The sequence below is a fragment of the Styela clava genome, chromosome 8 (assembly GCF_964204865.1).
Source record: "Styela clava chromosome 8, kaStyClav1.hap1.2, whole genome shotgun sequence".
NCBI classification, from domain to species: domain Eukaryota; kingdom Metazoa; phylum Chordata; class Ascidiacea; order Stolidobranchia; family Styelidae; genus Styela; species Styela clava.
The window spans coordinates 15679683-15694307 of record NC_135257.1 but is presented as its reverse complement, the minus strand read 5'-3'; positions in this window follow the sequence as shown (position 1 = coordinate 15694307).

Here is a 14625-nt window from a genome sequence, read left to right as displayed (position 1 = left end):
CTTGTTCAGATATATGATTCATTCTTAATACAACATCCTGTTACAGAAAATCCATATTCTGCATAATGTATTGGCGCTTGCTGTTTTGCAATTTTACATTGAAACAATACTAAAATGCAGCTGGTTTTCATGTCACCACAAACTAAGGCCATAGATATATCATATAATCTATCAGTGACACACACTTGACTTAACACTATACCCTGTGTGATGATTCGTGATGTGACACTTGAGCGGATGTCAATGCTGTGGGTGGACAATGCGCAACCAATATTGAGAAAAGAGTAGATGTATTTGTTTAGGTTGCAGAGGAAATATGTGGAATCAGTGCATTGTGTAACAATAAAATGGTAGCCGCACCATCCTATATTGAATACCGGTATATACATCAGACACAAACAACCATGTGTTGCATTATTATCAGGGTAGGATAATCGCGTTGGATAGACCGATATCACGCATTCACATAACATATGGTCGTTTATATGCCTTTTCGGGTTGTGGGACTCATAATTACACGCCACATAAAGCTACATTCGGTGTAATACTTTTCTTTGCGCTATTGCCAACGAAGAATATGCCACAGCGGAGCATCATTTATCTACCTGTAAAATCTGTAATCCAGAATTTTGTACAAAATTTTGTCTGTGAGCTTGTTTTTTCTCACCTATGCACTCACTTGGCATTCATATACCTTTGATGCTGAATGAATAGGTAAAAGCAAAGGGCCTATTTTATACACGATCACATCGGGATATCCTGTTAGGCTATTCTCCATCAAGGATGACTCACACCAGGCAATGAGTTCCTATCATTGTGTATTGTGCTGCTTAGCATATATATATATATAAATAATCACTGACTCGAATTGATACAAGCAGTGTAATATGACTCAATGTTATGGCAATTTCATGGACGCCAACAAACAGTAGCGCACCCGACTGGCATTCAATAGACGCTGCTACAATGAATAATACCAAGTCGACGATTTCCTTATTTTTCCATTTGGCCAAGGCAAAAGTAAGATTCCATCCGGTTAACCGTTTTTGGACGGTTAACAGTTACAATTAATTTTTGCCTTAACAGTGATCCTAGTAAGACTGCATTTTCCATGTGAGTTCTCCCAATAAAAATTAATGACGCGTATTTTTATCTGGTGATCTGAATTCATTGATTAAACTACGATAAGAAAATACAAGGAATAACTTTAAACACTGTGACTGCTAGCGTTAGAACTGTGTCAATACAAATTACCCACAGTTACCGATCACAATACAGTGCCCATGATTTCAAATTGGCGTGACACAAATTGTAAAAACGGCTATTGAATGTTATTCAACAAATTCTGTCAAAAGACTATGGGTTAGCCCAGGGGTGGCCAACCTTTCACATACCATGCGCCACGTTTTAAACATAATGTTTCAGATGCGCCGTAAATCTCTTGTATTCCCACGCCTAATGTCCGCTTCTTGTTGAAATTATATAAATTTATAATACACACACATATATACACACGTATATATAGTTTTTACAATTTACAACTTCACATGAGTAGAAATTAAGCAAGGAAGTATAATAAATAAAACTGATCAATTTTATTTGAGTACCGCCTTTTTGAGACTTTTGCTGCTGTTTTACTTTCGTCAGTTTTTTTTATTCTTGGAGTTAAGTTTGTTACTGAGAAGAGCAGTGCATTCTTTAAATTTAAATCTGTAAGTCTTGACCTCGCTTTGCTTTTAATTAGTTTCATGGCAGAAAATGTTTGTTCACATCTATATGTCGTTCCGAAACGACATATGAAACCCTGGGCAAATTTTCTCAGTTCTGGAAAATTTTCACGGGGTAACGATTGCCAGAACTTGATCATGTCAAATGCACTTGGGACTAAAGAAAGCTCATCAAATTTAATTTTCAATGATGGATGAGTTTTCAAGTCAATTAGTTCCAATTGTATATTGCTTGGCATCTTCATTATGGTTAGTCACAGCAAGCGATTTTACGCTTCGCTGTTGTTGACAACGGTCATTCGAAGTTTGGATGGAAAAGGTGGTATTTAGGGGTCATTTTCAGCATGTTGTGGGTTGATTTATAATAAATTTTTTAGGCTTGGGCAATACAACTGGTTGTTCAATGGTTATTGGGAGATATTTGGGAAGTCTGGGCAATGGAAAATCCATGTTTCAAGCTGATAAATGACGATTTTCTATTTTTCCAGAAGTTCTGAACTTTTTACTTCAGTAGGGAAAAATAGTAAATTTTACTAATTTTTGCTAAAAGTCTAAAATGAATGTCATCAAGTCCGTCCAAAAGCTAACGTCGATAATCGCCTGTTGTTTCTAATTCCAACAAGCCGTAAGTGGGCGACGTGGAGTAAGGAGAATAGACTTCAGGTACAATCAAAAGTCACCATGTAAATCGCAAAAAAAACGGCTTGGCGTGGAGAAGCCAAGTGCAATTAACAATATTGGCATGAAAGGGTTAAAGATGCAATGCGCCACCTCTAATCATGCAATGCGCCACGTTTGGCGCATGCGCCATAGGTTGGCCACCCCTGGGTTAGCCATTATTTTGGGGAAGTAGTGCCGAACGTTCGAATCACAACGAAACAAGTTGTGATTTCCCATTATTATACGTCAAATGTGACGACTTTGATATAAGCGGCGCCTTTGGCACCAACAGCGATTAACTAATCAACCAGTCAAAATTTGGTAAACGGTTGAAGCGTTTTCACGCAAACTTCAATCCCTGAAGACGATGCATTTTCCTGTGTTTTCGTTACTGGAAACCGCCACTCGACTTCGGACACCAGTTGTACTTATATGGTATTGTATGTATATAACTACAAGACCGCCTGTCGTACATAGGGTTTTGCAGCTTATATAAAGAATCATAGAGAAAAAACTCACTCGTTTTTATGATAACCATATTACTTCAAAATCATCATTCGGCATTATTGTTCGGAAAAAGATTGCCAAAATACCGACGTATGTTCGAGTTGCTTGTAAATAAAAAACCGAAAGCGTCAAGAATTTCATCACTGATGAAAAAAAAAATTCAAAAAAGACAAATTGTTTGACAAAGAAAAGACAAAATATTGTTGACCATTTTTATAAATGACAGAATGGCTCAAAACCTTGTCGTTTACCTTCGTCATGCTGCATATTTTGCAAATATCACCTCAATTCCTTAATATTTTTGCAGATACTTATAATGCTCGTATCTGTTTGAATTTTTATAGGTCCGTCATTTGAAGGATTCAAATAATATACCAAATTGTAACTGTGTTTCTTCCTCTTATTCGCCTGATGAAATCTATATTTTCAAGTGATCTCTGTAATCCTTCTAACGATACCATGGTATCATATGCTAAGGAGAAACTTGATTACTTTATCCTACCACTCGCTGTCGGCGTTAATTTGTTTTTACCCAATTGGAAGTAAACACAGTGGACAATATGAAAATCAGGGGTATTCATATCAGTTACTTTCAGTGTACATGAATCATCCTATAAATAGTTGTAAATCATGTGGCATCTTATAATCAGTGTATAATATTGGCTTCCGTGTGAGTGTGATCAGCAATTAGAAAATTTAAACCAATCCGTTCGATGTGGACTGTCGGAATCAACTAAGACTAGGTAATGAACAACCTTGTGTTTTAAAATCCAATTTCCAATTACCACAAATAGTAGCAAAAGGTGAAGCGGATATAATGGATTAAGCTGTTAACGCTCCACCAGAAGCGTAAAATCTCGATAAGACGGCATTTTTTTATTTTTATTTTTTTAATATGCTAATGCCATCAAATAGGCAGTAGAAATGATAAATGGAAGTTTATCGCGATAAGTGGTATATGTGATATATATATAGAAAATGAATCGTCTTACTCGATTCATTTCCTGCTTAATATGAACATCCAAATAAAAGGTTATGAATATTTCTTGTTTAAACCAGAAAACAGTATATAATATTCAAGGGATTCGCCTTGACATCCAGTAAGATGCCGGTTCGTTAAAAACTTCGTTTTTTGTCGTCTTAATCCGAAGCAGAAATAACGACGTTGCATTGGTTTATTACGCAATTTCTCTTCTGCCGACATATTACTGTTTGTGGTATTAATGGCCCGGATACGTCTTGGTAAAGGTTACACCTACAACACAGCACTCACCTCGAATTATATTCACAATGAGGAATTCCATACGAAGAAAACTAGAACAACATAACACCCACGTTGGATTTTATTCATAATGAAGAATTCTATGCGGAGACGTTCAGAATTTATTGATTAGTTTTGCTGACACTGTTTTCACCTATCACATTATTTCGCAGTTGTTTACCTCAATCAATTTTCGTAATCATGACTAATTGCAATTTCGTGATTTACAATGTCTAGAAATACGTTTTTAATCGTCGTAAACTTGTAGTGTTATCTCCCGTTTTAATCCTAATATTTCATAATGCCGCTTTTCAGGAAATTTGTGCTAATGATTTGGTTTCTGCGAGACTAACAACGTTACAGAAATATATTTGTGTTAGTGTACAGCAAGACTCTTGAATCACTTAGGAAATTTGAGTTGCGGATTTACCTCTTTATTAATTATTTTTAGCATCTCGTCGCCGATGACTATAATATGGTAACATGTTTTTCACATTGAACTCAACAAAAAAGCAATCCTCGTCGTCATTGTAGAACAATCCACGTATATGCCGAAGAAAATTTTTGATTCAGGGGAATAAAAACCTACGTAAAGATGTTTAATTAAGGTTTAAAAATCACGTCTCGCTGACGAAAACATTCGGCGATTTTACAAAATGCAATCGCGCACGTTATCAGCGACCTTTCAAGTCTTCCAAAAATATCGAAAGGAAAATGATTCGACCCCTAATTCATTAATATGTTTGCGTCAAATTTACAGCCTTAATATATATAACTTATCTTTAAAATTTGGATTTATTTATGACTTGTAATTATCATATTAAAAAGGGTTTAGCATTTAAATTAAGTAAAAACCCTTTAACTTACTCAGGAATATTAATCGGAAAGTAACAATTTTAAATTTATTTTGGGGCTCCGTGAATAATAGTCAACATTTTTCCGGGCTCCGCAATAACAAAAGTTCGAGAACTGCTGTGTTAGATGGGTAAACTGGCACATGCATTTCTACATGTTTTGAACTTTGTTAAACGTTTCACCAGTTTTCCCGATTTTTCCAAACTTTTCCCGATTTTCCCAAACTTTTGTGTGTTCGTTGTTTTGTGTATGTTTTTTTTTTTCTCGGGAAATCAAAATAAACTTATACTTAAAATATTCCAGGGCTTCGTCTCATATCCAATGAGATATGGACTTATTGCGACTCTGCAGGTGGTCACGAGATGCGCAACAAAAGCATGGGCCGCAGAGATCTTTTTCAGGTGACGCACAGCAGGATTTTGAGCATGATGCCAAGTTACCGACGACTTTGTCATTGTAATGTAAATTCATTATGTTTGAGGCGTCGAACAACTGCAATAGGATAATTTAATATGATACGATGCATTATGATATAATACGATTAATATGAGATCAGTTAACCAACAAAGCATTTTGATATTTTTTAATAAGAACGAGGAGAATAGATCCTCTTTTGATATTTTTCCTTCATGTGAAATGTTTTCAAGTGTGTTTTTTAGACGGTATGGCAACCCTACTCTATCTACTCTACACCTTGGCCGTCAAGTGATCGACTGAACACAAATACCCTCATATATATACTTATACTTTGCTAAAACAAAATTACACAAAAAATGTTGAGACGAATGATAATAGAATTAAAATAAACGGCGTTGCTTGCTCTATTAAACCCAAATTCATTGGATTTGAGTAAATAAAATATCGAGAGTCTTTGTGTAATTCTCAACTTTCAACGCTCAAAAAACACACCTTTTTTATTTATCTAGAACCATATCAAGTGCCCGACATTGCATTATATTACGCAAATAAATGTTATTTTCCACGTATTTTAATTTTTTGCCGTTCCGCGAGTACATTTTATTTAATTTTACCGGTCCGCCAGGGTAGAAAGGTTGGGAACCACTGGGCTAGATCACTTCATTTACCAAATTAGAGCCAATTATTGCCAAATTATAGTCCAGTTTGAATAAATACTTAAAGTTACCGGTAACAGTATAAGTTACTATAATTAAAGCAAAGTAGGACAATAGGGTATGAGAATAAATTGGTTACCAAGCGTGTAAGTAATTTTTTTTCCATTCTTAGATATTGGCGTTAGACAGAGATGTAGGGATAAGATTGTTATTTCACAGGATCACTTCATGAGAGTCTTTTTTTAATTTAATCATTGTGACGTAACCTGAAAAACTAAGAATAAATCTGCGTGTAGATGTTTCAATGATTGGATGAAGGGGAACATGCTGAACTAATAATTACAAAATGCTTTTGGGAGAAATTGTCATTATATAGTGATAGTTAGACGATCTAAGGGATAATCTGATTGGTACACAGAAGAAATTATCACACCGTGCAAAAACACCCAAAGTTTGATTACTCTATCTTAGGGTTACCATATTTCAAAAAGCAAAATTCCGGACAGTGCATGACTATGTCGCACAACCTTAGTCCTAACCGGTACACAAAAACTATGCTCAGGTTGTGCGCCATATTGGTGAGCATACTTCTTTCTGGAGGTCCCTATTTTCATGATACCATATATATGCGCTACCGAAATGCTAAGGCTGCAAACGTTGTACGATACTCATGCTAACGTTGTACGATACTCATGCTAAAGCGCCAGCTACCGAAATGAAAAGTATTGTCTTCAGTCACAAGCAGAATCTCACACCAGGCAGCTAGGCACACTCTAAATATAGCTACGGGCCGTCGACTGAAAAAATCTCAACTTCAGAGTGAAAAATAAGAATAAGAATTAGATTGTGCCGAAACGGAAGAACAGCAATTACATGCTTAAAACAAATAAAAGACAATCAATCACTACAAATTTACTCTTCTGACCATGCATATTTTTCTGAAGATCTAATTCTCTTCTTGTCTGATTTCAAAAATGAAAACAATTCACTGCAGTGCATATCTTTGAAATTATATTGGAGAGTCAACATGCCTTTTATAGTCGCAACTTGTTTCTCTCTTTAGTCCACTGACTTTGCATCAGTGAAAAGACTCTCTCTACATTGGCATTGTGGGATGTAACAGCAAAGAAAAACAGTTCAATCCTTAAAATTTCGGCGTGGCATGTGATGTTCGTAGACTGATCGAAATATTTGCACCATTTCTTATGCGTTGGCAGTTTAATAAATTCTTCGTCTTGTAGGTAACTTTCAACAAACTGCTTCAAGTTACAGAATCGGTCAAAGCATTTATCATCGTACACATCAACCCGTTTACTAATCAGATGTTCCAGGCAAGGCTTTACATCGGGGTCGGCAACATTTTGTCGCTCGCGGGCCAAAACCAAAGGTTGCAAGTCATTGGCGGGCCTCATATTTTTAGAATGTTGAAAACCGAACGGATAGCCGATGAATCACACTTTTTCACACAGATCAGAAGTTAAATTTAGAGCAGCGCACGAAGACTGACCATTTGAATATTTTCTGCACCATTAAACCATTTGCGCTAAGCATCAACTTTTCTGCGTTTTGTTCCATTTGTGTAATTATAATTAAATTATAGGGTCATTAAACGCGCAATTGTGAATTATATACTTGTTAGGTTATAACATAATTTAGCCTACGCGTGTCGCAAAATTAATTCTGTTACGTAAAGAATATAATCGTTAAAACAGCTGTTTTGTTACTATAATCCAGTGAAGCTTCGCCGGCCTTGGTATCTCGTTCAAGGTTATCCATTTGAAACAAGTAAACTCTTCCATTGGTTTCATCCATTTGCACAGGTACTCCAAGCATCTCTCATAGACGTTTGCAACTTTAACACCATTGATAAGGAAAACGCTCTGTTATATTAAAATTCCATACAACCTCGTAGTAAAAATAATAATAATAATTTTTTAGGCTTGGGCAATACAACTGGTTGTTCAATGGTTATTGGGAGATATTTGGGAAGTCTGGGCAATGGAAAATCCATGTTTCAAGCTGATAAATGACGATTTTCTATTTTTCCAGAAGTTCTGAACTTTTTACTTCAGTAGGGAAAAATAGTAAATTTTACTAATTTTTGCTAAAAGTCTAAAATGAATGTCATCAAGTCCGTCCAAAAGCTAACGTCGATAATCGCCTGTTGTTTCTAATTCCAACAAGCCGTAAGTGGGCGACGTGGAGTAAGGAGAATAGACTTCAGGTACAATCAAAAGTCACCATGTAAATCGCAAAAAAAACGGCTTGGCGTGGAGAAGCCAAGTGCAATTAACAATATTGGCATGAAAGGGTTAAAGATGCAATGCGCCACCTCTAATCATGCAATGCGCCACGTTTGGCGCATGCGCCATAGGTTGGCCACCCCTGGGTTAGCCATTATTTTGGGGAAGTAGTGCCGAACGTTCGAATCACAACGAAACAAGTTGTGATTTCCCATTATTATACGTCAAATGTGACGACTTTGATATAAGCGGCGCCTTTGGCACCAACAGCGATTAACTAATCAACCAGTCAAAATTTGGTAAACGGTTGAAGCGTTTTCACGCAAACTTCAATCCCTGAAGACGATGCATTTTCCTGTGTTTTCGTTACTGGAAACCGCCACTCGACTTCGGACACCAGTTGTACTTATATGGTATTGTATGTATATAACTACAAGACCGCCTGTCGTACATAGGGTTTTGCAGCTTATATAAAGAATCATAGAGAAAAAACTCACTCGTTTTTATGATAACCATATTACTTCAAAATCATCATTCGGCATTATTGTTCGGAAAAAGATTGCCAAAATACCGACGTATGTTCGAGTTGCTTGTAAATAAAAAACCGAAAGCGTCAAGAATTTCATCACTGATGAAAAAAAAAATTCAAAAAAGACAAATTGTTTGACAAAGAAAAGACAAAATATTGTTGACCATTTTTATAAATGACAGAATGGCTCAAAACCTTGTCGTTTACCTTCGTCATGCTGCATATTTTGCAAATATCACCTCAATTCCTTAATATTTTTGCAGATACTTATAATGCTCGTATCTGTTTGAATTTTTATAGGTCCGTCATTTGAAGGATTCAAATAATATACCAAATTGTAACTGTGTTTCTTCCTCTTATTCGCCTGATGAAATCTATATTTTCAAGTGATCTCTGTAATCCTTCTAACGATACCATGGTATCATATGCTAAGGAGAAACTTGATTACTTTATCCTACCACTCGCTGTCGGCGTTAATTTGTTTTTACCCAATTGGAAGTAAACACAGTGGACAATATGAAAATCAGGGGTATTCATATCAGTTACTTTCAGTGTACATGAATCATCCTATAAATAGTTGTAAATCATGTGGCATCTTATAATCAGTGTATAATATTGGCTTCCGTGTGAGTGTGATCAGCAATTAGAAAATTTAAACCAATCCGTTCGATGTGGACTGTCGGAATCAACTAAGACTAGGTAATGAACAACCTTGTGTTTTAAAATCCAATTTCCAATTACCACAAATAGTAGCAAAAGGTGAAGCGGATATAATGGATTAAGCTGTTAACGCTCCACCAGAAGCGTAAAATCTCGATAAGACGGCATTTTTTTATTTTTATTTTTTTAATATGCTAATGCCATCAAATAGGCAGTAGAAATGATAAATGGAAGTTTATCGCGATAAGTGGTATATGTGATATATATATAGAAAATGAATCGTCTTACTCGATTCATTTCCTGCTTAATATGAACATCCAAATAAAAGGTTATGAATATTTCTTGTTTAAACCAGAAAACAGTATATAATATTCAAGGGATTCGCCTTGACATCCAGTAAGATGCCGGTTCGTTAAAAACTTCGTTTTTTGTCGTCTTAATCCGAAGCAGAAATAACGACGTTGCATTGGTTTATTACGCAATTTCTCTTCTGCCGACATATTACTGTTTGTGGTATTAATGGCCCGGATACGTCTTGGTAAAGGTTACACCTACAACACAGCACTCACCTCGAATTATATTCACAATGAGGAATTCCATACGAAGAAAACTAGAACAACATAACACCCACGTTGGATTTTATTCATAATGAAGAATTCTATGCGGAGACGTTCAGAATTTATTGATTAGTTTTGCTGACACTGTTTTCACCTATCACATTATTTCGCAGTTGTTTACCTCAATCAATTTTCGTAATCATGACTAATTGCAATTTCGTGATTTACAATGTCTAGAAATACGTTTTTAATCGTCGTAAACTTGTAGTGTTATCTCCCGTTTTAATCCTAATATTTCATAATGCCGCTTTTCAGGAAATTTGTGCTAATGATTTGGTTTCTGCGAGACTAACAACGTTACAGAAATATATTTGTGTTAGTGTACAGCAAGACTCTTGAATCACTTAGGAAATTTGAGTTGCGGATTTACCTCTTTATTAATTATTTTTAGCATCTCGTCGCCGATGACTATAATATGGTAACATGTTTTTCACATTGAACTCAACAAAAAAGCAATCCTCGTCGTCATTGTAGAACAATCCACGTATATGCCGAAGAAAATTTTTGATTCAGGGGAATAAAAACCTACGTAAAGATGTTTAATTAAGGTTTAAAAATCACGTCTCGCTGACGAAAACATTCGGCGATTTTACAAAATGCAATCGCGCACGTTATCAGCGACCTTTCAAGTCTTCCAAAAATATCGAAAGGAAAATGATTCGACCCCTAATTCATTAATATGTTTGCGTCAAATTTACAGCCTTAATATATATAACTTATCTTTAAAATTTGGATTTATTTATGACTTGTAATTATCATATTAAAAAGGGTTTAGCATTTAAATTAAGTAAAAACCCTTTAACTTACTCAGGAATATTAATCGGAAAGTAACAATTTTAAATTTATTTTGGGGCTCCGTGAATAATAGTCAACATTTTTCCGGGCTCCGCAATAACAAAAGTTCGAGAACTGCTGTGTTAGATGGGTAAACTGGCACATGCATTTCTACATGTTTTGAACTTTGTTAAACGTTTCACCAGTTTTCCCGATTTTTCCAAACTTTTCCCGATTTTCCCAAACTTTTGTGTGTTCGTTGTTTTGTGTATGTTTTTTTTTTCTCGGGAAATCAAAATAAACTTATACTTAAAATATTCCAGGGCTTCGTCTCATATCCAATGAGATATGGACTTATTGCGACTCTGCAGGTGGTCACGAGATGCGCAACAAAAGCATGGGCCGCAGAGATCTTTTTCAGGTGACGCACAGCAGGATTTTGAGCATGATGCCAAGTTACCGACGACTTTGTCATTGTAATGTAAATTCATTATGTTTGAGGCGTCGAACAACTGCAATAGGATAATTTAATATGATACGATGCATTATGATATAATACGATTAATATGAGATCAGTTAACCAACAAAGCATTTTGATATTTTTTAATAAGAACGAGGAGAATAGATCCTCTTTTGATATTTTTCCTTCATGTGAAATGTTTTCAAGTGTGTTTTTTAGACGGTATGGCAACCCTACTCTATCTACTCTACACCTTGGCCGTCAAGTGATCGACTGAACACAAATACCCTCATATATATACTTATACTTTGCTAAAACAAAATTACACAAAAAATGTTGAGACGAATGATAATAGAATTAAAATAAACGGCGTTGCTTGCTCTATTAAACCCAAATTCATTGGATTTGAGTAAATAAAATATCGAGAGTCTTTGTGTAATTCTCAACTTTCAACGCTCAAAAAACACACCTTTTTTATTTATCTAGAACCATATCAAGTGCCCGACATTGCATTATATTACGCAAATAAATGTTATTTTCCACGTATTTTAATTTTTTGCCGTTCCGCGAGTACATTTTATTTAATTTTACCGGTCCGCCAGGGTAGAAAGGTTGGGAACCACTGGGCTAGATCACTTCATTTACCAAATTAGAGCCAATTATTGCCAAATTATAGTCCAGTTTGAATAAATACTTAAAGTTACCGGTAACAGTATAAGTTACTATAATTAAAGCAAAGTAGGACAATAGGGTATGAGAATAAATTGGTTACCAAGCGTGTAAGTAATTTTTTTTCCATTCTTAGATATTGGCGTTAGACAGAGATGTAGGGATAAGATTGTTATTTCACAGGATCACTTCATGAGAGTCTTTTTTTAATTTAATCATTGTGACGTAACCTGAAAAACTAAGAATAAATCTGCGTGTAGATGTTTCAATGATTGGATGAAGGGGAACATGCTGAACTAATAATTACAAAATGCTTTTGGGAGAAATTGTCATTATATAGTGATAGTTAGACGATCTAAGGGATAATCTGATTGGTACACAGAAGAAATTATCACACCGTGCAAAAACACCCAAAGTTTGATTACTCTATCTTAGGGTTACCATATTTCAAAAAGCAAAATTCCGGACAGTGCATGACTATGTCGCACAACCTTAGTCCTAACCGGTACACAAAAACTATGCTCAGGTTGTGCGCCATATTGGTGAGCATACTTCTTTCTGGAGGTCCCTATTTTCATGATACCATATATATGCGCTACCGAAATGCTAAGGCTGCAAACGTTGTACGATACTCATGCTAACGTTGTACGATACTCATGCTAAAGCGCCAGCTACCGAAATGAAAAGTATTGTCTTCAGTCACAAGCAGAATCTCACACCAGGCAGCTAGGCACACTCTAAATATAGCTACGGGCCGTCGACTGAAAAAATCTCAACTTCAGAGTGAAAAATAAGAATAAGAATTAGATTGTGCCGAAACGGAAGAACAGCAATTACATGCTTAAAACAAATAAAAGACAATCAATCACTACAAATTTACTCTTCTGACCATGCATATTTTTCTGAAGATCTAATTCTCTTCTTGTCTGATTTCAAAAATGAAAACAATTCACTGCAGTGCATATCTTTGAAATTATATTGGAGAGTCAACATGCCTTTTATAGTCGCAACTTGTTTCTCTCTTTAGTCCACTGACTTTGCATCAGTGAAAAGACTCTCTCTACATTGGCATTGTGGGATGTAACAGCAAAGAAAAACAGTTCAATCCTTAAAATTTCGGCGTGGCATGTGATGTTCGTAGACTGATCGAAATATTTGCACCATTTCTTATGCGTTGGCAGTTTAATAAATTCTTCGTCTTGTAGGTAACTTTCAACAAACTGCTTCAAGTTACAGAATCGGTCAAAGCATTTATCATCGTACACATCAACCCGTTTACTAATCAGATGTTCCAGGCAAGGCTTTACATCGGGGTCGGCAACATTTTGTCGCTCGCGGGCCAAAACCAAAGGTTGCAAGTCATTGGCGGGCCTCATATTTTTAGAATGTTGAAAACCGAACGGATAGCCGATGAATCACACTTTTTCACACAGATCAGAAGTTAAATTTAGAGCAGCGCACGAAGACTGACCATTTGAATATTTTCTGCACCATTAAACCATTTGCGCTAAGCATCAACTTTTCTGCGTTTTGTTCCATTTGTGTAATTATAATTAAATTATAGGGTCATTAAACGCGCAATTGTGAATTATATACTTGTTAGGTTATAACATAATTTAGCCTACGCGTGTCGCAAAATTAATTCTGTTACGTAAAGAATATAATCGTTAAAACAGCTGTTTTGTTACTATAATCCAGTGAAGCTTCGCCGGCCTTGGTATCTCGTTCAAGGTTATCCATTTGAAACAAGTAAACTCTTCCATTGGTTTCATCCATTTGCACAGGTACTCCAAGCATCTCTCATAGACGTTTGCAACTTTAACACCATTGATAAGGAAAACGCTCTGTTATATTAAAATTCCATACAACCTCGTAGTAAAAATATGCGCACGGTACGAAATAACAATGTTCTGTATTAGCAGTGTGCACATTACGATTGCAGATGCAGTAGTATTCCGGACATTTGAGCATTTTTTAAAATTCCTTCCGGACGCAAAATTTAACCCTAGATTCCGGACATGTCCGGAATTTTCCGGACGGTATGGCAACCCTACTCTATCTACTCTACACCTTGGCCGTCAAGTGATCGACTGAACACAAATACCCTCATATATATACTTATACTTTGCTAAAACAAAATTACACAAAAAATGTTGAGACGAATGATAATAGAATTAAAATAAACGGCGTTGCTTGCTCTATTAAACCCAAATTCATTGGATTTGAGTAAATAAAATATCGAGAGTCTTTGTGTAATTCTCAACTTTCAACGCTCAAAAAAGTTTTCGAGGCTTGTAGATTTTTTGACCAGTATGACGTAAGGTATGTGGTCTCCTATTTCAATCAATCAATCAATCAATCAATCAATCAATCGTTTATTTTGTCATCACAAAAAAACACGTTCAAACATAAAGTGACATAATGAATAAATTACAGTACTAATCATGTTTTTGCGTGACCGGAGTCGCGAGGGACCTACGAAGGTCTTCAAGCAGCGACACCTCTGATAACAAACTTATGCAAAATTTCAGGGGTATTTTAGATGGAATTGCACGGTTCCATTACATTTTAACCCACGTACATTTGAACC